This window comes from Anolis carolinensis, chromosome 5 (assembly GCF_035594765.1).
Source record: "Anolis carolinensis isolate JA03-04 chromosome 5, rAnoCar3.1.pri, whole genome shotgun sequence".
Classification (NCBI taxonomy): Eukaryota; Metazoa; Chordata; class Lepidosauria; order Squamata; family Dactyloidae; genus Anolis; species Anolis carolinensis.
The window spans coordinates 155,097,719-155,119,421 of record NC_085845.1 but is presented as its reverse complement, the minus strand read 5'-3'; the positions used below and the strand labels follow the sequence as shown (position 1 = coordinate 155,119,421).

General features: G+C 40.0%; 1 protein-coding gene across 11 annotated transcripts in view; it reads left to right on the top strand.

Annotated features, from left to right (window-relative positions):
• Positions 1 to 21,703, top strand: part of kcnc2 (potassium voltage-gated channel subfamily C member 2) — a 151,687-nt gene that overhangs the window by 102,727 nt on the left and 27,257 nt on the right. The window lies entirely within an intron of this gene.

Below are 21,703 nucleotides of genomic sequence, written 5' to 3'. Positions count from 1 at the left end.
ACAGATATATGAATCATACACCAATAAAAGGTATTGATAAGCCTGCAATGTTGTCAAGGCTCAGTGACCCGACAGAAGTTCTGTGACCAGAGTTAGAAACATTTACATATGACTTTTCTAGACACAAATCTGGAAGCTTAGTCCAGGCTAGTTGCTAGTCCTGTGAAAACCTGTCTGTAAATCCATCCCCTTGAAATGATTTGAACAGGGTTCTCCTGTGAAATAGCATTCACAGGAAGATGACACAGTCTTCAACTATTCACACTTTCCAGATTGGGATATAATTGGTTCTTAGAACTCTCAGTTCAGGTTAAAGACTATTTTCTCACTAAAATATGTTTTTGAATTATAGAACACCTTTTTTTGTAAATGAACAGAAAGGAAAGCTGTCATCTCACCTAATTGAAATGGATTCTATTAGCATAATTAAACCAACAGCACTCCTTGTAAGAATAAAACACTATAAAAGTCAATTTTAAGGCTAATTTAACCTATTACACATAAGGTGCTTCCTGTCAGTTTTTATTTTCATGATTCCAAACAATGAGGGCTGGATTGTGATACAGCATACACTCACAGAGGGAAGATTAGAAATAAAAAAATGTGATTTAGACATCTAAGAACATGGAAATGTGATAACTCATGATCTTTGATGTGTTTGATTTCAAAAGGTTGAGCAGACATAGCACAAAATTATTTATTTATTTATTTATTTATTTTATTTACAGCATTTATATTCTGCCCTTCTCACCCCGAAGGGGACTCAGGGCGGATCACATTACACATATAGGCAAACATTCAATGCCTTTTAACACAGAACAAAGACAGACAAACATAGGCTCCGAGCAGGCCTCAAACTCATGACCTCCTGGTCAGAGTGATTCATTGCAGTGATTCATTGCAGCTGCTCTCCAGCCTGTGTCACAGCCCAACACATAACAATACATTATTGTTATGTGTTTCCAGATCAACTATAGTGACCCTATCATAAGGTTTTCTTGGTATGATTCATTCAGAAGAGGCTTCTTCTTAGGTCCCTTCCACACAGTTGTATAAAATCCCATATTATCTGCTTTGAACTGGGTTATATGGCACCGTGGACTCAGATAACCCCGTTCAAAGCAGATAGTGTGGATTATCTGCCTTGATATTCTGGGTTATATGGCTGTGTGAAAGGGCCCTGAGTTTTAGAAAGTGGTTTCAATGGCTGTGCCCATTTAAACCCTGCTTTCCAGGACTCCTAGCTCAATACTCAAGCCATCGCACCATATTGTCAACATTATACTTTATATTTTCAGAATGTCATACTTTCCAGCTCTTCCCATTTGGCTAGGTGTGATGCCTCATGGGCTTTGTAGTCCCGCTCCTAATGTCACTGTGGCAGATGAGGATGAAAACATGGGGTTTTCTCCGGATCAACAACAGCCGGAATCTTTCCAGATGCCTGATGTTGATGTTCTCGCCCCAGAGCCAATTAAGACAGACCTTGAACAGCTCTCACCTCCCTTTGCTAGGAGACAGTCCTTTGCTGCAGACAGGGGAGTTAAAGAGCGGGTTCGCAGGAGTTTAAGAATTGCAGCCAAACAAGACACTGATTAGCCATGTTTCCCCTGGGAAAATCCAGGGAGTCTCACATCTGGAGAAAGCTGGGTTTCGTTTCCCGTTCTCTAGGGAAAGAGAACGCTGGACACCTGTTTGGCGGGAAAACGAGACCCAGATATAGGTGCCTGGCACGGTTGGTCCGGTGCGGAGTCAACTGAGCAGCTTCAGGAGTGAAATCGCGTTCCAGCCTTGTGTGGACTTCGCAAGTCCACAATTCCAGTTTCCTTGCCTTGCTCATTCAAGTATTTCAAGAATTGCCTCGCTTTGCTTCTAGCCACGGATCTTGCTTCAAGAATCAAGTTTTGCCCTCGTACCTTGTTGTGGACTTTTACCTTGGACCCTGAAAGACCCTGGATGTTTCCCCACAATAGTGTGTGTCTCGGTTTGGATTTAACTTTGAACTCTAATATCATTTATTGGACAAAACATTTTTGGACTATATTTGATCTCATTTGATAGGTCTGCTTCTGGACTATATTTTCTACTTGTTTTTATTACTTTTATATATTTCCTTAATAAAGATATTAGATAGTTATTGGCCTCCGTGTTTGGTTCTTGGTGCTCCGTAGCCTTGGGCGTGACACTAGGACAGTGTCAATTGCCCTAAGCAAAAGTTGCTGCAAGTTCTCCTATCTTGTGTATTCTTCCCCATTAATACTTTTTTGTATCTTGACCATGTTATGTAGTTGTTTGGCCATGTGTGTTCCAAGTTTCATCTTAAAATATTGAAGGATGTGGAATGCTGAAAATTAGGCTTCCAAAACCAGTTTTCCAGGCTGAACTTGGCTTACTATGTCATGCATGAAAACATTCTAGATCAGGAGTCCTCAAACTTTTTAAACAGAGGGCTGACTCACGGGCCTTCAGACTGTTAGAGGGCCAGACTATAGTTTGGAGAAAAAAAACATGAACAAAATCCTATATATCCTGCACATATCTTATTTGTAGTGCAAAAATCGTGAAAGAACAATACAATATTTAAAATGAAAAACAATTTTAACCAACATAAACATACCAGTATTTCAACGGGAAGCGTGGGCCTGTTTTTGGTTGATGGGATAGTGAAGTTAATTAGGACTGCTGTTGTTGTGTGCCTTCAAGTCATTTCAGACTTAGGGTGACCCTGAGACTAAAGTTTAGAGCAGGGGCTGGGTAAATGACCTTGGAGGGCTGCATCTGACTCACAGGCCTTAGTTTGGAGACCCCTCTTCTAGAAACTTGATAGACCCACTGTTTTTGCATCGTAGTCAGGTAGCAACTGTGAGCTTCATAATCCCCGCCTCATTAGACAACTGGCTTGCTTTAGTTGGACAATGCTCAGATGTTGACTCAGTTTGTGCACAACTTGTAAAATAGTTCAGTAATTTTTCAGTCAGTTATTTAAAAAGTAGGTTGCAGAACACCTGAGCAAACAAGTATTTCTTGTTCTGTACATTCTGTACTGACATTCTTTTTAGTTTTTCTATAAACCTTAATTAGTGATAGATGGACAAATGTGAGGGCGTTTGAAAAAGTAGCACTAGTTTAGAAATGAGTAGTCATTTTCTGGGAAAGAACATCTTTGAAATATTTTCCCCTTAGCATTTTACACTTTGTGTGCTTCAAATATTAAGAAAGCTTATTAATACTTTAATGAGCACATGGAAAAGCACCTTAGTGTCAATAAACGCAAGAGAAAAAAACATCTCAAGCAACATCTATGGTTTTCAGCAATAGATTTAGGAGAGGGGAAGACTAAATCTGTGGTTTGATGCCTTTTCCTCCTCATATCGGACTATTTCATCTCCCTAGTATAAATGGAGAAAACATTTTCTGTCTAATCAAAGCTTAAGGGGTAGTTTTACAAAATACTCAAGGGATCATAGACATTTTGCTTTCTTCTTATAGAATCATAGAATCATAGAATAGTAGAGTTGGAAGAGACCACATGGGCCATCTAGTCCAACCCCCTGCTAAGAAGCAGGAAATCGCATTCAAAGCACCCCCGACAGATGCCCATCCAGCCTTCTTCTTCTCATTCTCCCCATCACCTTTACAAGTTGCACATCTTTCCAGTTATATCAAATAAAAAAGATGTATTGTAGAAATACAATACTACAATGACTGTGCTCCATGCAGTCATGCCGGCCACATGACCTTGGAGGGTTCCACGGACAACGCCGGCTCTTCGGCTTAGAAATGGAGATGAGCACCAACCCCCAGAGTCGGTCACGACTGGACTTAACGTCAGGGGAAACCTTTACCTTTACCTTTACTATTGTAGAAATAATTAAATTAGAAAGTAACTCTGAAAAGAGAATATTAGTGTCATAATAACAAATCATAATAAATCTTTATTTATATCCTGTTTTTCTCCCCAAAAGGGGAGAAAATAATGTAATAGTAGGCAATAAATAATGTAATAGTAGGCAATGACATTCCGTTCCTCTGCTCTAGTCTTTGCAAGAATCTCACCTTCACCTTGTGGCCCAGAATTTATTGAACTAAGTTTAAAAAATATCTTAGAACGTTTTTTGTTTTAAAAAAGGCAGACAGTTAAAGCTGCACCAGGTTTGAAAATCATTTCAAATTTTCCCCCAAATTCTTCAAAATGTTGTTGGCAACAAAGAGAGGCTAATTTGACTTGCAGACCCCATATTGTCCAGTCCTGAGACAAAGGGTGCCCTTTATCATCTATGTGTGCATTTAGTCAGTGATTTTTGTTGATCCAACCTCCCAATATGCACACTAATCACACTATTTTTTGTTTGATAGATGCAATCTAAACTCATACAAATGAAATTTAGTGTAAAAAGTTTTTAAATACATGTGCTCATGTAATAATAACTCTGGATTTTTCAACAATGCAAATCAACTATTTTACAATTTAAAAAAAATGTTAAGTTCCTTACCCTTTTTGAAAGTGTGATTTTGTCCCATTGTTAGATTTCGAAGTACTTGCTGTGTCAGTCTCTTGCAGAATAAAAAAAGGAAGAGGAGAGAGGCGACGCTAAAAAGGAAGGAATGTAATAGCAGCACCTTTAAAATTAAGTGGTTCTTATTTTAGCAAGAACTTTTATGGAAATACAGGCATTCCCCGAGTAACGATCATCTTACTTACAAATGATTCATAGTTAAGAATGGGGATGAGACAACAGGAGGTGAGAAGAATCTACCTCTAGGAAGGGAAATTCACTCCTGAAAGAGTAATCATGTGGAAAAGGTGTCTCAACTGATGCTTCATCATCAATCCTTGCTTCCACAACAAGCCAAATTTCTCAAAATCCATTTATTATCCAATTACCACTGGGACAGAAAGTGAGGTGAATTATTCTGAACAGGGGCACAGACAGCAAAACAAACAACATTTATTTATTTATTTATTAGCAACATTTATATCCCGTCCTTCTCTCCCTGAAGGGGACTCATGGGGGTGTTGCCCCTCCCTTATGCTCCCTAAAGCGCATGTGCGTGCACACACACTCATATATTTGGTTGGAGTTACACTTAAAATATGTACCTGTTCTGACTAACATACATATTCAACTTAAGAACAAATGTACGGAACCTATCTTGTTTGTAACTTGGAGACTGCCTGTAAACCTACTTCTTCAGATACAGTACAAAGTGATATGATATAATTCTATGATATCAGTGCCTCAGGTTAAAAAAATCATATTATACAATGATGGAATCAGATAGAATTTATTGGATTCAGAAAGATGCAATTTTTCTTCAGAGGGCTGGGTGAAAAGATACAGTTTTTCAAATCTTTGCAATAGCTAATTATTATTGATGTGTGAAAGTAGTAAATCTGCTTACCAAAATCCATCTCCCTGGGTTCAAAACTCTGTCTCCAAGAATATTTCATTTTTAAGTGTGCAGTAGCAAGGACTCTTGTATTAATCCATGTAGTATGCAATGATACCATTATCATTGTTCATACATCTGCTAGTAGGTTGGGATTTGATATCCTAAAAATCACATTAAAATTGAGGCTTTGCATTCAGACCATTCAAGATCTATCTAAGTTGTCTTTGTGTTCCTTCAAGTGATGACTTAGGGGAACTCTAAGGTAAACTTATCACAGGGTTTTCTTGGCAAGATTTGTTCAGACAAAGTTGGCTTTTGCCTTCCTCTGAAGTTGAGAGAATGTGGTTTGGGAAAGGTCAACCAGGGAATTTCCATGCCTGAACCAAATCAGTCGGGGTAGTGGTGAATTGACTCTGTGGTATCCATATGACACGTGAGGCCTATTTACCCTAACATCAGCCAAGATCACTTAATGTAGACTTGTCCCATGTTAAAACAAGTTGCCTGGAGTTTCTCCAAAGCTCCAGAGCTCAGCTGCACTTTGTAGTGGCGAGAACAGTTGGGCTGGTTCCTATTTGGAACTAGTATTGGCCATACTGGCTTTCCCCAGGCTCCGGTGGCCCAGTGGCCTTACCTTTCCCCTCTCATTCTAGGCTTAGTGGTGACCACAGGGCTCATCACATTTACTGACACTGGCCAGAGCAACAAAACAATTAGAGAAGAGATAGGGGAAAGGAAGGAGCGATTCCTCCTTTCCCTCCTCCCCTCTCCTGCATTGCTTTGTCATTCTGGGCAGCATCAGTAGATGTGATGAGAGATGACCATCAGGAGTATCACATCTGGTGGTAACTGCTAATCTGAGGACAAGAGGGAGAAGGTAAGGCTGGCAGTCCAGCAGTGCCAAAGTAGGTCCTGTGGTTTTGAACTATGTGCACTCCATCTACATATTGGGACCATTAAGTACTGCACACTTTGTACATTAGCCAGTTGCAAAGCTGACTTGGCAGCGGACTGTGCAGACTCCCATGACGTGGATAGTCTGGATCACCACTGATGCATGTGGCTCATGTAGCTTAGCCCTTGGCTCTCCAGAGTCATAGTGAAATGCTCAAAACACTACACCACTCTGATTTTAAAACGAACGATTTTATTTTAAATGTTTGCAAAACCTTTAAAACAAAATACTTTCAGATATTTCAGACTTTCTGATAAATGATAATATCTCCAGAAACAATAGGCTATCTTCTGATATTCAGAGATCTCCAGGACAGTAAGCTTACAAAATGTGATGTGCAGGTGTAACCTCAACTCTTAAAGAATATTTCCATTGATTTTTTCAAAATAGTTTCATGGTATTCTCTTACCACATCTGAAGTGCACATCAAAATGCTCGAAACTCAATGAAAGTTGTATTTTGTTCTTCAAAATGCAATTAGGAGGATCTGTCAGAGCCAGCTTGACATATGTTGTTGCTAACTATCTTTGCCTTTATGGCCATATTTCAAATTTTCCTGACAGAACATTAAATGTGCGGCATTAATTTTGTTGAGCAAATGAATAAAAGATAGCTTCTTATTACAAAAATAAAATGTTTCTGCAGTAATTGACTTCTGTTCATGTCAATTCCTGGTGGAGCCTGAGAGCTGAATTATAGTATAGCCATTATCCAAAATTCTTGAGACCAGATGATTTGTCTTGCAGTTCAGCAATAACTGAAAATTTACACATTGCCCACATTTTGTAAAAAGTAGAGGGTTGGTAATATTTTGGGATAGAGAATGACCAGCAGGCACAGTTGGATGACAGTGCTGCAAAGACTGTTCATGCCAAGCTTCAGAGAGAAATTTGGCTTTAACACATATTGGAAACAGGGTTTTTCAAATTCTTATCCAGATTTGAAATTTGCCACTATCTTGTCTAGTCTACTATAGTTACATTTCATTATGCTACGTTTGTCTCATATATAGGATGCTTTCAAACTTGCTTTCTTTTGTAAGCATCAACATCTTAAGAACCTTCAAAAGTGGTCTGGAAAACTCTTTTAAGGTCAGTGTGCATGTCACGTTGACTGATGTGCTATTATACAGGGAAGTGATCAAGAAATCAGCATGTTTATTGAGGAGAGAAGACTTTGTAATTGAGAATTTCACCAAGGTCAACAGGGCATTAAGAGGAAAATCATGTGCATAAAATTGGTTCACTGATGAATGGTCTGAACATCTGCAGAATTCAGTCAGAGACCTGCAGTGAATAATTGCCAATTGGAATGTTCCAGAGTCTATAGAACAACCACAAATGTGTATTCAGAGGTACTTCAAATTAGTGGCTCTTGATTCTCAGAACAGGATCAATTTCCAAATTCAGAACAATCAATGACATCCTCAGAAGAGTTAGGAAGAGCCATAATTCTTAATCTGATAGGAAGAAACAATAAATAATGTTCTTGTTTACTCTTTCCCTGTTGCAGAAGGATCTTTCCTCCACCCATTGATATTACATACTTCTCCAGGTCTCTAGGGGCCCTTCCACACAGCACAAAAATGGGAGAGAATGGGTTAAAAGGGGGGGGGGAGTAGGGGTGGCTAGTTGACATTAAGTCCGTGCTGAATCGCAGCCAGAACTGGGATAAAAGTCAACTGGCTGGGAAATGCACATTTTTGCATGACTCTCTATCCCTGCAGTCGTGCAAAATGCGAAATCCCCCACCCCCACACCATGGAGATTGCAGGTCCATTTTAAAGAAGCCCAAAACAGCTGTTCAGGCCGTCACAGCTGATTTCCAGCTGGCTTAAACAGAGCAGGAAGGAGAGCCATTGGAGCTCTTTAAAAATCTTTATTTTAAAGCCTGTAAACTTAAAGAGAGCATGAAAACAAAACTGGGGAAAGAGAGAAATCTGGGGGAAGTTTTTTAAAAATCCTTCCATTATGCACTGATTCGCATTTGCACATATGGAAATCTTCGTATTTTAGATTTAGGTATTCACATGTGAGCATATGAGGATCAGCACATAACAAAGTATTTTTTTAAATTAAAAAAATCTTGCGGATTATATTCCGAGACAAAGAACGGGCTGTGAGGACAGTGGGGGAAGAAAGGTTGTGCAGACTTGCATACAGGTCCCAGGTTTGTTTATCCCTATTTGAAAATCTACATTTTGGCGCTGCCTGGAAGCGCCCTAGGTCAGGAGACAAATCTTGAGTAGTGAGCACTCAAATTTGATGTTTCTGTGTAAACTGGGCTTCAACTCAAGATGATTGTGGCATTTTTGGTGTTGTTGAGAGGTTTGTGCTGATTTTGGCCACCCTCTAAGTCCAACTGTCTCCCATCTCTATGACATCACAAGTCTCCCCTTTCCCCAGTCTCATTGAGTGGATTGTTGTTGAGCTTCCCACATTAGGGAAGATAGAAGCAATAGGTTTGGAGTTAAAAGAGATAGCATAGGAACTGGAGATCTGAGGGAAGAATGGCTTGTGGAGACTTTGAGGTGAGAGAAGTGAATGGCACTGAGAGAAACTAGGGAAAAATTGAGCTGCTCAAGAGATGATGGGTTTGTGGCCAGAAGATGCATGGATATACTGGAGAAAACCTAGAGATTTCTGGAGAAAACATTTCTTCGGGAATTTCTAGGTTCTCCAGTGTGGTTCTACGGTATGGTCAGCTTCTAGTGGAAATCAACAATAGAATGGTGCTGGAAGACCCAGAAATTATTAGAGAGGTTCTCTCCGTTTTTTAAAATGGCAATTTCGTCATGTGTGGTTTTTCACTTTCACAGGGGTCCTATGCCTCTTGCCTCAGCGAATGTGGGGAGCTTACTGTATTTCCATTTAGTGAGGTAAAAACATGAATTCAGTGATTTCTAGGCATCATTAGTGAATGAAGGAGATTGAGGCTGCATTTCCTAGGTCCAAGGTATGCTAATTTGATATATTTGTCTTCTGCAATACTATCCTATGGCAGAAGCTATTTATATCTTGATTGAGCAGAGTGGATTTAGGCACAGCCCTAAAACAAGACCTAGCTCCCAGAATTAGACCAACCCTAGAATCAAGACAAGGGCAATAATCATATCTGGGCTTTAAGAACGTTCTTTAGCATTATTCATAGAATAGTTTATTCTCATTTCTCTTCTCTGACCTTCTACTCCTCCTAACACTGTGTGCAGTAAACATAATTTTTGTGTATGAAATGTACAAGATGAAATTGCAGAGGAGATGAAAATAATTTGGGCTATATTATTGGAGATGAGGTAGTCCAGCCTCATATGAGATAAGCAGGTGCAGAATGGATAAATAGGAGTCCATGACTCATGCTGGCATTCATAAAAAGCAATTTATTAGGTGAAGATGGCCCAACATGTTGCTACCAACACTTTCCTTTGGGCACAAATGGTCTCAGCATGAGACACGAGTTAAAACACTGAAAGAATATTCTTTTAGAGGATCAGCATATGAGAAAGGAAGTTTTTTTGATGGTGACACCCAAAATTCTCGAGAACATGGCAGCCAAGCTGGTTTGAAAATCCTGGGAGCAGTAGTCCAAAGACAAGCTTTTCCAAGCTCTGTGCAGTTGGATGTGTGGCTGTTGATCTGGAAATGGACCCTGCTGCTGCAATGTTGCAACTGCTCCATCTTCCGTTCAAGCTCATTCTGTATCCTGATATGTCCAAAGAAGACTGCAATGTTTCAAAAATAAACAAGTGATAGATATGTGCTTTTAAATTACATAGCAGGACAGATTCTGTCTACATTTCCCCAAAGACTGGAAGTTGGGTGCTTATTTTCCCCCCATCAGAAAATTTTTGGACATAATGTGGGGAACAAACATGCATACGTCTCTTTTGTCTCCCCCATCACTTTCCTTCCTGGGCAACACATGGTTTTCCCTGTTAAGCTCAGTTTTCCCTGTCAAGCCCAGTCAGAAAGGTATTTTTGACAGCCCATTCTCAGCACTTTGGAATGGAGTTAGAACTACATTCATTCTTTATTAGTGCTTCACAAAGGGGATTTCTCCATTCTCCACTTATTATTTTCTTGGCACATAAAATTACAGAGCTGGCTTGTAACAGAGCTTTCACTGGAAATCCAGTCAGAGTTTGACAATGATTCCAAGCCATAAAAATCAAATTGATGTTACTAATTAAATGGATGCTTCAAATCCAGAAGTAGCAATATTGCATGTAATCCAAGTTGAAATGCATGCTGAAGATCTGAAATCTCACTTTGTGAATGTCCTTTTTATAAGTTTTAAAAATTTTATTTATACAAGAAGGAATAAATACAGTAGTACAGTTATTGATTTGCACATGCTAACATATTATCCGCACTTCAGTATGATGTTTATGTTCACAGATATTAGAAGTACAGAAGATTTACACCAGCACTGAATGCAAATGATACTGGTAGGGGAAAATGCATAAGAACAGCCATGTAGTATTTTTTAAATGCATATGAAAATTATTTAAACTTGAAGATGAGCTTGCCAATCGCACTAATTAGATTGTATTCAGTCAAATTCACCCTTTCCATCACACCCAAAAACAAAATATTAGACTCTGTCATTTAGAAATGACAACCTGCAAGAATGCACCTGAGTGCATGGCAAGCCAAGTCATTTTAACTCCCATGGCTGCAAACTGAGCATTAACACCAATTCATGGTTAATATAATTATATTCATATGTGGATAATGAAAACACACAAAGAGCTGTGTTGTTGAATGAGACCAAAAGTTCAGGCTGATTGTTCAATCAAACTTCCATTAGTCCAGCATTCTCCATCCATCTACCAGTAGGAAGCCAACAAGGTTTGTATACTGTAGCAATCATGCCCTCCTGTTTTTCAGTTACCAAGAGTTATACATTAATTTTCTAGATTAATGTAGATAGTATACTTATTTCCAGATAGTGGATGGTGGTTTTGTTTTGTTTACTAGAGATCAAAATGTTCTTTAACATTGAGATCAATACCTGGATAGATATAATGGAAATAAAAGTACTGTCTTTGAAATCAAGTTCATCAAAGTTTTTACCAAATTCCCACACAGTGGCCTACTTTCAATAAATGAATGTATCTTTGTCTGTTCTGTGTAATTTCAGGTGCAATAATGTTACTCTTCATTGGACTATGGACATAATAGTAGTAATAGTAGTAATAATATTGCCTTAACAATATATGTTATTTCTAATCTGCCTCTCCTTAAGGCTCGAGTTGGGGTATGACATTGTTAAAATCCCTAGATAAAAACATGCAGTGATTGAAAACATATACAGGTAGTACCGAGGAACAAACATCTGATTTACAAATTACACATAGTTAAGAATGGCATCTTATGGTTGATTTGTGGCTGTTCTTCAATATTTATGGTCTTTTAGCGGGTTTTAGGAACCTAACAAACTCAAACATAGTGTGGATTTTGACTCTTAAGTCTGTACTGTGTGATTTTCTTATTTGTCCATTAATCTACCTGTATTTTGTGTTCCTTAAGTACATTACTTTCTGCCATTCTGGTATGTGTGATGAAAAGTTAACATTTGTAGCTAGCATGATAAAGCTTGTAGCCTAAGGTGCCATTTTAATTATCTTGTTTTTAAAAATCTAACCAGTATTTTATCAAGAAAACAAAGAGTTTGGATAGAATTAAAAGCCTAAAGGACTGGGGCTCTTACTGTTTTGAAGCAGACTAGAATTATATTGTAATTTATTCATCCTCCAGTCCATTATGAAAGGAAATACGCAACTTTCTTTGAAGGATCTCCTGACAGAGTTCAAGGTCGGTGCTGTTCAAACAGCAGTATGACTGATCACATGTGCAGATTTGCAGTAATAAAATAAAAAACTACTAACTCCATGTTATAAAATTCTACCATATATTCTCTGATTGGAAAATTACTGTTTTTTATGCAAACTGATTGAAAACTGTCCCACCATCACCAAAACAACAGAGACATTTCTTGACTATCTTTTTCTGTTCTGTTATTGAAATGGGAATTTTGATTGCATCAACTGAATTTCAGCAAATCAGATTGGAAAGGAGGGAGGTGCTGGATTCTGATAGCCAGAACTGAATGTCAGATATTGAATCACACATCTAAATCATACTTAACAAAGAATAATATATCCAGGCTGTATAATTCATATACCACACTGTTGATTCCAAATCCAAGTACAGGCACATATACATATAACATTATACATTTGCTATATATTGTTGTATTATTTTGAAGCTGGAGTCAGGACACATTTCTACTGACTTCAACTCCACCCTAAATTGTTTTTGATTCATACCCCATGACTCCCAACTCCAATTCCACAGCCTGTAAGTCCCTAGTCAAAGAATCATGAAGTTAGAAAAGATCGTAAGGGCCATCCTTTCCAATCCCCTGCCACGATCAAAGCAGATCATCATCCAGGCTCTGTTTAAAAGCCTTCAGAAAAGATTCCACCACACTCCAAGGCAGCTAAAAAAAACCCAAAAATCAAATAGGAAATGGAAAGTAACGGAGATTGGAACAGAATATGTATGATGGATGCTTTCTAGATAAGGAAGCAGCAGTTCACCACAGGAGATAGAAAGCAGGGTTGAGAAGGAGAAAGTGAAAAGAAAGGATATTTGGTGAGATAGTGAATAACATGATGTCTGAATCTGGCAGAATCAGAAGATCAAACATTGAAGATGCATACTGGTTCTCCAGGCAGTTGCTGAGTTCTCAGGCTGAGAACATTTTCACAGAAGAGCGACATGGGCAAAAAGTTCATACTACTTCCAGTCTTTTCCCTCCTGGACACAGACATTACGTGGTGTTCAGGAACCTTGGCAGTTGCTGAGGGAAGGAGCATGTAAAGTGTGGCACTATCTAAAATGAGCAGAATGGTTTTAGTCAACACAACAGGTATGGAGAGGGTGAGAATTTCAGCTCTCATTAGACTCCACTTTTCAGCCTCAGAGAGGGAATTGGGGATGATTTTACAACCTCCACTTGATTCCTAACTCCAACTCTCTCTCCTCCCCCCTTTTCAGGATTTCTAGGCATGGGGAAAAGCTTGTTCTTGTGCAGGAAGGATTTATCTATTTATTTAAAGCAGGGGTCCCCAAACTACGGCCCGCGGGCCAGATGCGGCCCACCAGAGCCATTTATCCGGCCCGCGCATGCACATTTCTCTCCTCCCCGGCCCACACGCACCTTTCCCGCCGCCGCCAAGGAAGGTGCACATGGGGCGAGTAAAAGGCCAGCGCCTTTCCTCCCTCGCCCCGTGGGCAGCTTTCCTGCCGCTGCTGCCGAGGAAGACAGCGGGAAAGGTGTGTGTTGGTCGAGAGAGAGAAAGGCACACACCTTTTCCTAGCCCCGTGGGCAGCTTGCTGCTGCCAAGGAAGATGCACACAGGGCAAGAAAAAGGCCTGCGCCTTTCCTCCCTCGCCCATGGGCAGTTTTCCCGCTGCCGCTGCCGAGGAAGACGCACATAGGGTGAGGAAAAGGCCTGCACCTTTCCTCCCTCGCCCCACGGGCAGCTTTCCCGCCGCCGCCACCGAGGAGGGCAGCGGGAAAGGTGTGTGCTGGGCGAGAGAGGAGAGAAAGGCGCACGCCTTTTCCTCGCCCCGTGGGCAGCTTTCCTGCTGCTGCCGCCAAGGAAGATGCACAGGGGTGAGTAAAAGGCTTGGACCTTTCCTCCCTCGCCCCGTGGGCAGCTTTCCCACCGCTGCCACTAAGGAAGGCAGCGGGAAAGGTGGATGCTGGGAGAGAGAGGAGAGAAAGGTGCAAGCCTTTTCCTCGCCCCGCGGGCAGCTTTCCCGCTGCCGCCGCCGAGGAAGATACACACAGGGTGAGTAAAAGGCCTTCGCCTTTCCTCCCTTGCCCTGTGGCCAGCTTTCCCGCCCCTGCCACTGAGGAATGCAGCGGGAAAGGTGCGTGCCGGGCGAGCGAGGAGAGAAAGGCGCACGCCTTTTCCTCACCTCGCATGCACCTCCCCCCCCTCCCCCGCCGCTGCCGAGGAGACAAGCAGGGAGACAAGGCAAGACAAGCAGGCAGTCCGCATGTGCCTCTCTCCCTCGTCAGACATTCCAATGTTAATAACTGAAAGAATACTCTGCAGCCCTGTTGTGGATTCATTTTTCTTGAAGGCTAGCAATCTCTTCCAACGGTGATTATTGTTGTTGTTGTTGTTGGTCAGGGGTTCTTTATGTTTTGGTGCACAAAAGCAGAAGGGGGGTTGGACTAGATGGCTGAAGGAGTCTCTTCCAACCATGTTTATTACATTATTATTATTATTATTATTATTATTATTATTATTATTATTATTATTATTATAGGATGGCTATCTGTCAGGGGTGCTTTGATTATGGTGTGGACAAAAACAGAAGGGGGTTGGAGTAGATGGCCCAAGGGGTCTCTTCCAACCCTCCTTATTATTTTTATGATGATGATGATGATTATTATTATTATTATTAACATTGAGGCTGTATTTGTTCGTTTTTGTTTGTTTTTACTTGAAAATAAGATATATGCAGTGTACATAGGAATTTGTTCATAGTTTAAAAAAAACCCCTATAATCCGGCCCTCCAATGGTCTGAGGGACCGTGAACTGGCCCCCCGTTTAAAAAGTTTGGGGACCCCTGATTTAAAGCTTGGCTATATAAACATGGTCTTTTGGAGACTGTTTCTGAGAAGCTTTGTTAGCTTCTGGGATATGTCTTGTATACTATGGCCAGCCAAACATCAGGCCAGCTATGAGGGGATTCCCCCATTGGCTGGAAAATGTGCAAACTTCCTTTGCTATGAAACACCTGCTGCATATTCACCAGTAAATCTTATTTTACACCAGTGCCTTGTGCCAGCCTGGATCACGTACAATTCTCTTGGGGATGCCTGGAGCAATTTCAGTCCTTGTTCAAAACAGGAAGAGACTGTTCTGTAGGAACTCAGTTAATGAAAGTTATTTTCAAATTAAATTACATTTAGTGGCACTGAGCCCTGTGTGTGTTTTTAAGCCCTCTTAACTAGTAGAGAAAAATTATTTCCATTCAGCTAAATTATTCGTCTTTGTCTCTTCTGCTCATCAACTGATTAGAATTAATTTTGTATTTACCGTAGTGATAAGCAACTTCCTTGTGAAAATGTGCCCTCAAAGGGGTTAGAATCAGTGGATTTTAAGTTAGAAAGGTATCGTTGATTTTAAGGACTTATTTTTGAGTTTTCATGTGCTATATTATATCATTTTGCACCTCAAAGGCCTCAAGGCATAATGTATTTTAGGATATTTTTAGAAATATATGGTTAAATTCAAGTTTAACTTTGTGGTTTCTGAGAAGGAGAAAGAGAAGAAGGAAAAAAAGGAATGAGCATCTTAAAATGAGCAGATATTTATTTTAGCATGAGTTTTTGTGGATATAAACCCACTTCTTCAAATGCAGTACAGAGTGACATCAAAAGGTGTAGGTTCTAAAGTAGATTTATACAGTCGTGGGAATGGAGTAGAATGTAATAGTATCCAGAAAGATCTGAATCATGTCCCTTGCCATACATTTTCATGTAATACAGATGGAAATTACCATCTTTACAGTGGTCAGTGTTAATGTGTGAAGCAATAAACAGCTTACCAAAAGTCAGTTTCGCTAGGTGCAAAACTCTTTCCGAGAAGATTCCTTTTGTTATATCAATCAATCAATCAAAACTTTATTACAGTCCAAAGACCCAATTGGCTCAGCGGTAAAAGGTGCACAACTGTGAACAGATTAATAAACTGATAAAACTAATTAAATGCAGGACGAGGTGCAATACAAGATGCACATGATTAAGGGTAAGAACAATTCAAATAGATAGAGGACAAGCTTCAGCCTGAGTCTAATACAGGAAGTTGTCTTATGGCTACCTCAGAGAGAAACGTGGCAACAGTCAAGGTCATGTGGGGGAAATTGTCTCCTAGTAAAAACTTTACATGAAATTGGGCAGATCTACTGGGTAAGTTTCTCAGCAGTGGGTTAATAATATGTAGCCAAGTCTACTTCTTGTTATATGTGCCATGTATCTATATTAGTATATGTAGTGCACTGTGAAGCCAGTGCCTTTTGTTCGTATTTGTTAATAGATTGGAATTTCTTTGAACACTTCCGTTCAGTTGTTTCTCATTTATGATTTCTTTGTTCAAGAACTGCAAAACACATGCTCACAAAGGTTGAAATGTTCTTCAAATGAATTTTCTAATGGTGACAATTTATTTTTCTGTGTAGAGACTATTGTAGTTTTCCAGAGGTTCAGCTTTCTCTGCCAAATAGTGCTGGTGTTTCTCCAAATTCCTGGTTTCCATAGCATTGAGTCATAGCAGTTAAAGTGGTGTCGAACTACATTAATTGTACAGTGTTGATATACCCCTAGTCTATAGTTCACTATATGGAATAAGATGGAAGTTGTTTTCTACATTGTAATTTTCTTGACTCCTATCTGTGCCATAAAAAGATAAAGGTAAAGGTTTCACCTGATGTTAAGTCCAGTCATGTCTGACTCTGGAGGTTGGTGCTCATCTCCATTTCTAAGACGAAGAGCCGGCGTTGTCCGTAGACACCTCCAAGTCATGTGGCTGGCATGACTGCATGGAACGCTGTTACCTTCCCACCTATTGATCTACTCACATTTGCATGTTTTCGAACTGCTAGGTTGGCAGGAGCTGGGGCTAACAGCGGGCGCTCATTTCACTCCCGGGATTTGAACCTGGCACCTTTCGGTCCGCAAGTTCAGCAGCTCAGCGCTTTAACACACTGTGCCACCAGGGGCCTCAACTGTGCCATTTAGTAATTTATTTCCTGGCTGGAAAGTGTAAAAGTGAACCCCTAGAAATCAAAGAGATAACCAACACAAGGGACCTTATCACATTGAGGTCCAATTCACAGGCGATAGTGGAGGGAGGTGGTTTCACCATATATTGTGGTGAATCCGGCGGGCAGCAGGACAACCTGCACCTCACATTGCCCACATCATCAACTTACACATCTCATGGGGGGGGGGCGGGGGCGGAAAGGATGCTGCCCGTCTTGCCCCCACACTAGCCCTGTTATATTCTAGGACCTCATGACATTACTGATTTTCAGTGTCCTAGGATATTTGCAGCACACTGGAAGAACGGAGCCCCACCAGAAGCAGATGTACGTTGTCTGTTGGCAATCAGCAGGTTCTGTTCTCCCAGCGTGCTGCAAGTGTCCTAGGATGCTGAAAATCAGTAATGTGATGAGGTCCTAGGACCCATATGTAGCATCTCGTCCCCAATTTCCATCTTAAACAAAGCATGTTTAACTGGCTCTTCCCTGCATGCAAGTGGGCGCCAGGTCATTTACCAGAATTGTTGGTAATTCTAGAGTTGACAATTCCCATCTTCTTTCTTTTAAAGCCTTGCCATTCAGCCAATTCTATTTTCACATAATGCAATGAGTTAGTCTCTGTTCCTTCTTAATTTGGTTTAGAAATACATTTTTCAGTCCTTCCTGCACATGGTTCCAGGATCAGGCAATGAATTCCAGTGATGGTAGACACAATTACATCGAGTATAGCATGGATTACGAGAAATCGCTGATTGATTAATGGCGGGGGGAGGGGGCTCTTCAGTATGACAATATATATATTTTTTATAAATTCCAATTACAAAGACAAGTGTACACAGATGGAAATAATTATGGAAAGGCAGGATTTATGAAAAGACCATTACATTTCCATTTGTCTCAGTATCCTTAGAATAACAGGATGACTTGTACCAACTGAATAAGTTGAATTTACTGTGTCAGCATTTTGTAGCTCTGATGAAGCTTGAACCCCCAGGTCAGAATGACACATAAAATCTAGGAACAGTCTGTTAGTAAATAACTCTAATTAACTTGCACAAATAATTGTGTAGTGCTTTCAAAACAAATATCACCTTATCGAGGCTGGTACTATGATGTATAGCAAGGACTGAATGGAACTAGATTGTTTCTGTTCCTTTCCATGTACCTAATTTGATCATAATTAGAATCATTCACATAAAAACTAACAAAGCTTATGAAGCATCATACTTGGGAATTTTATTTACTTCAATCTATTAACCTTCTCTATTGTGAGTATGCCATATGCATTTTGGATAATCATTTGTCTTTTTAAAACCAACTACATTGATCAATTCATAAATGAAAAATATTTGTCAATATTTTTCTGCTGAAAAGTAGTCACTTCTAGGCTCGATTTATTTCAAGAAACATTTCATGTATGTGGGCTGGATATTGCTACTGTTAGATAGATTTGTAAGTGGTTGGCCAATGTGTTCATCAATGGCTCTTTATCCTGGAGAAATGTGATCAGTGGGGTACTACAGGGCTCTGTTCTTTATCAACAACTTGGATGATGTAGTAGGTGGCATACTCTTCAAATCTGCAAATACAGTAGAGTCTCACTTATCCAACATAAACGGGCCGGCAGAATGTTGGATAAACAAATATGTTGGATAATAAGGAGAGATTAAGGAGAAGCCTATTAAACATCAAATTAATTATGATTTTACAAATTAAGCACCAAAACATCATGTTATACAACAAATTTGACAGAAAAAGTAGTTCAATATGCAGTAATGCTACATAGTAATTACTGTATTTATGAATTTAGCACCAAAAAATCACAATATATTGAAAACATTGACTACAAAAATGCGTTGGATAATCCAGAATGTTGGATAAGCGAGTGTTGGATAAGTGAGACTCTACTGTAACACCAAATCAGAAGGGGTAGCTAATATTCTCGAAGACAGGATCAGAACTCAAAATGAATTTAAATAATGAAAGAACTGGGCCAAAACTAACAATATAAATTTCAAAAGGGATAAATGTAAGGTACACTTAGGCAGAAAAAAATGAAATGCACAAATATAGGATGGATGAGAACAGTATATGTGAAGGAGTCAACAATGTGATATGCTGTTTGATATGCTATTGAGACCTTTAATCTGTTATGATCACATCACCACCATAAGGTAGTCATTAGCATCAGTTATAAGATGGGGAAGGTCATACAATCATAGAGTTGGAAGAGACCTCATGGGTCATCCAGTCCAACCCCCTGCCAAGAAGCAGGAAAATCAGACCAAGTATTTACCTGGTTTGTTAGCTGAACATGAAGTAATGCCTGACACTCAATCTAACTTATTTCACAAGACACCCAGGAATTGCAATCAAGATCATATGCTTTATTTTCCATTGCTTTGTTCTGCTTGATTGAATTATCAGACATCCTATAATGCTACTCGTATGAGCTTGCTGTAATGGTTTTGGTAAATGGTTTTCCTTGCACATCCACACTGATACTATAATGCAGCTGGGAATTTTGTTTGGGCAGAACTGTTCTTACTGCATAGGCAGTTAGACTGGCAAGTCTGGAACTAGTTTGAGGCCAGGAAGGTGATTACGCTAACCACAGAACTTAGCCTCAAATGCTCTGCAGTGTTTCCAGGAGAGATGTTCACCAGCGCTCCAGACGCATAAGAGGAGAAAAATGGGGGAAAGGAGTAGAGGTAGAATCTAATCAGATGGAGGTCCATAAACCAAGTGATAGTGAGGGAATCCATGGAGCAGTGGAGGAAACTGCTGGACAGTGCCCTGCATCACTCCCTTACCATCACATGGCATTTCCTGTTAGCCCCCTGCTTCATCCCATGGTGTCCCTGGCTTCTTGAATGAGAACATGGGTAGTCACCTGTGTTCTCAGGGCAGCCGTTGAACATGCTGCTGAGACAGATTTGGGATGGAACCTTGCTGGAAGTTGCCCTATGTCATGTGATAAGCTCTAGCGGGTTCCATTTTGGCTGCATCTCGGCAGCATCCTAGGATGGGGAAAAACCCATGTGATGACAACAGTAATCAATTACTCCTCCAAGGGGGTCAATTAACCCCCTGTCACCCAACTATGCTCTTGGGGCATTTTTCAGCAGCCCCTTCACTACCTTGGTCCAGCTTCTATAAAGAATATCAGCAAGGGCAAGTGTCTACAATGCGCTCTACATTCTGTGGAGTTGATTTCACCCTGGGATCTAGGATATATTAGGATCTACTGCATCATATTGAAGGTATTGACTTAGACTTCCCTGCAACTTTTCAAAATGTGCTGTGTATCCTTTAATCCGCACTGTGGTGCACATTGGTGGCAGGCATTTTGGGAGTCATCTTGGAGCCACATTAAATGAACAGTGTAAATGGGTCCTCTGCCCATACTCCTTTCCCTTGCCATTACACACACAAATCACTTTTTCACCTTAGGGAGATAATAATACAAACATGTTGCATAAAATAACTATAGTGATCACTACTAGAAAACATTGATCTACTTATGAGTTATGTGTTATGAGTGAGATAATGTGTGACATTTAATAATCAATTTCCATATTTGTGGAGCTGCACTGAATAGCCATGCACCCAAAGACAGCAGTTTTGGGCTGCCTGCAATGACAGAAAAGCTATTCAGCATTGGCTTTACATTCAGAAGTTCTCCTCTGGGATATTGAGGTCAGAAACATTTCTTTTCATGAGAAGTTTAGAGTAGAGGGTATAATTATCCAGATGTAAATGCTGTGAGAAATTAAGCAGTTGCATAATTGGTTGATAAATATGAGCAAAGAGTACTGCTGTTTATTATGCACAGCCATGGAGAGAACCTTTGGAGCATGATATTATAATCAACCTCAGTGTCAGTCATAAGACAGATCATCAACTTACCGTTCAGATGCAGAAACTTGTAAGGCTTTGCAATGTACTGAAGAAGTCACATTTCCCCTGTATTTTAGACTGGATTTCTAAGTGGCATATAAACAAGATAGGTCCTGTAAGTTTGGATAGCATAGGGAAGGGTTAGCACCTTGTGGTGTTTATTTTGCTATCTGAACCCCTGCTCAGAAGATTTCACTTAACTTTCTGTCCCAGTATTAATTGAATTTTGGAAAATTTGGCTTCTTGCAGGAACAAGGATTGGTGAGAAAGCTTCAGTTGAGTCACCTTTTCCCCATGATAACTCTTTCAGGAGTGAACTTCCCTTCCTAGGAGTAGATTTCTCTCACTTCCTGTTATCTTACCTCCGTTTTTAACTGTGAGTCATTTGTAAGTAAAATGATTGTAACCAAGAAATGGCCTGTACTTGGATTTCAAGTTAAGGGTGTAGCATATGAATTCTCCAGTCTGGGGATTTTAATTTATTCTTTTCCAGGTATCTTGTAGATATGTGATTCCAAGTCTGACATTCAATTCTGCCTGTCAGAATCTAGCACCTCCTCCTTTTCCAATTTGCTGAAATTCAGTTGATACAATCAAAATCCCCAT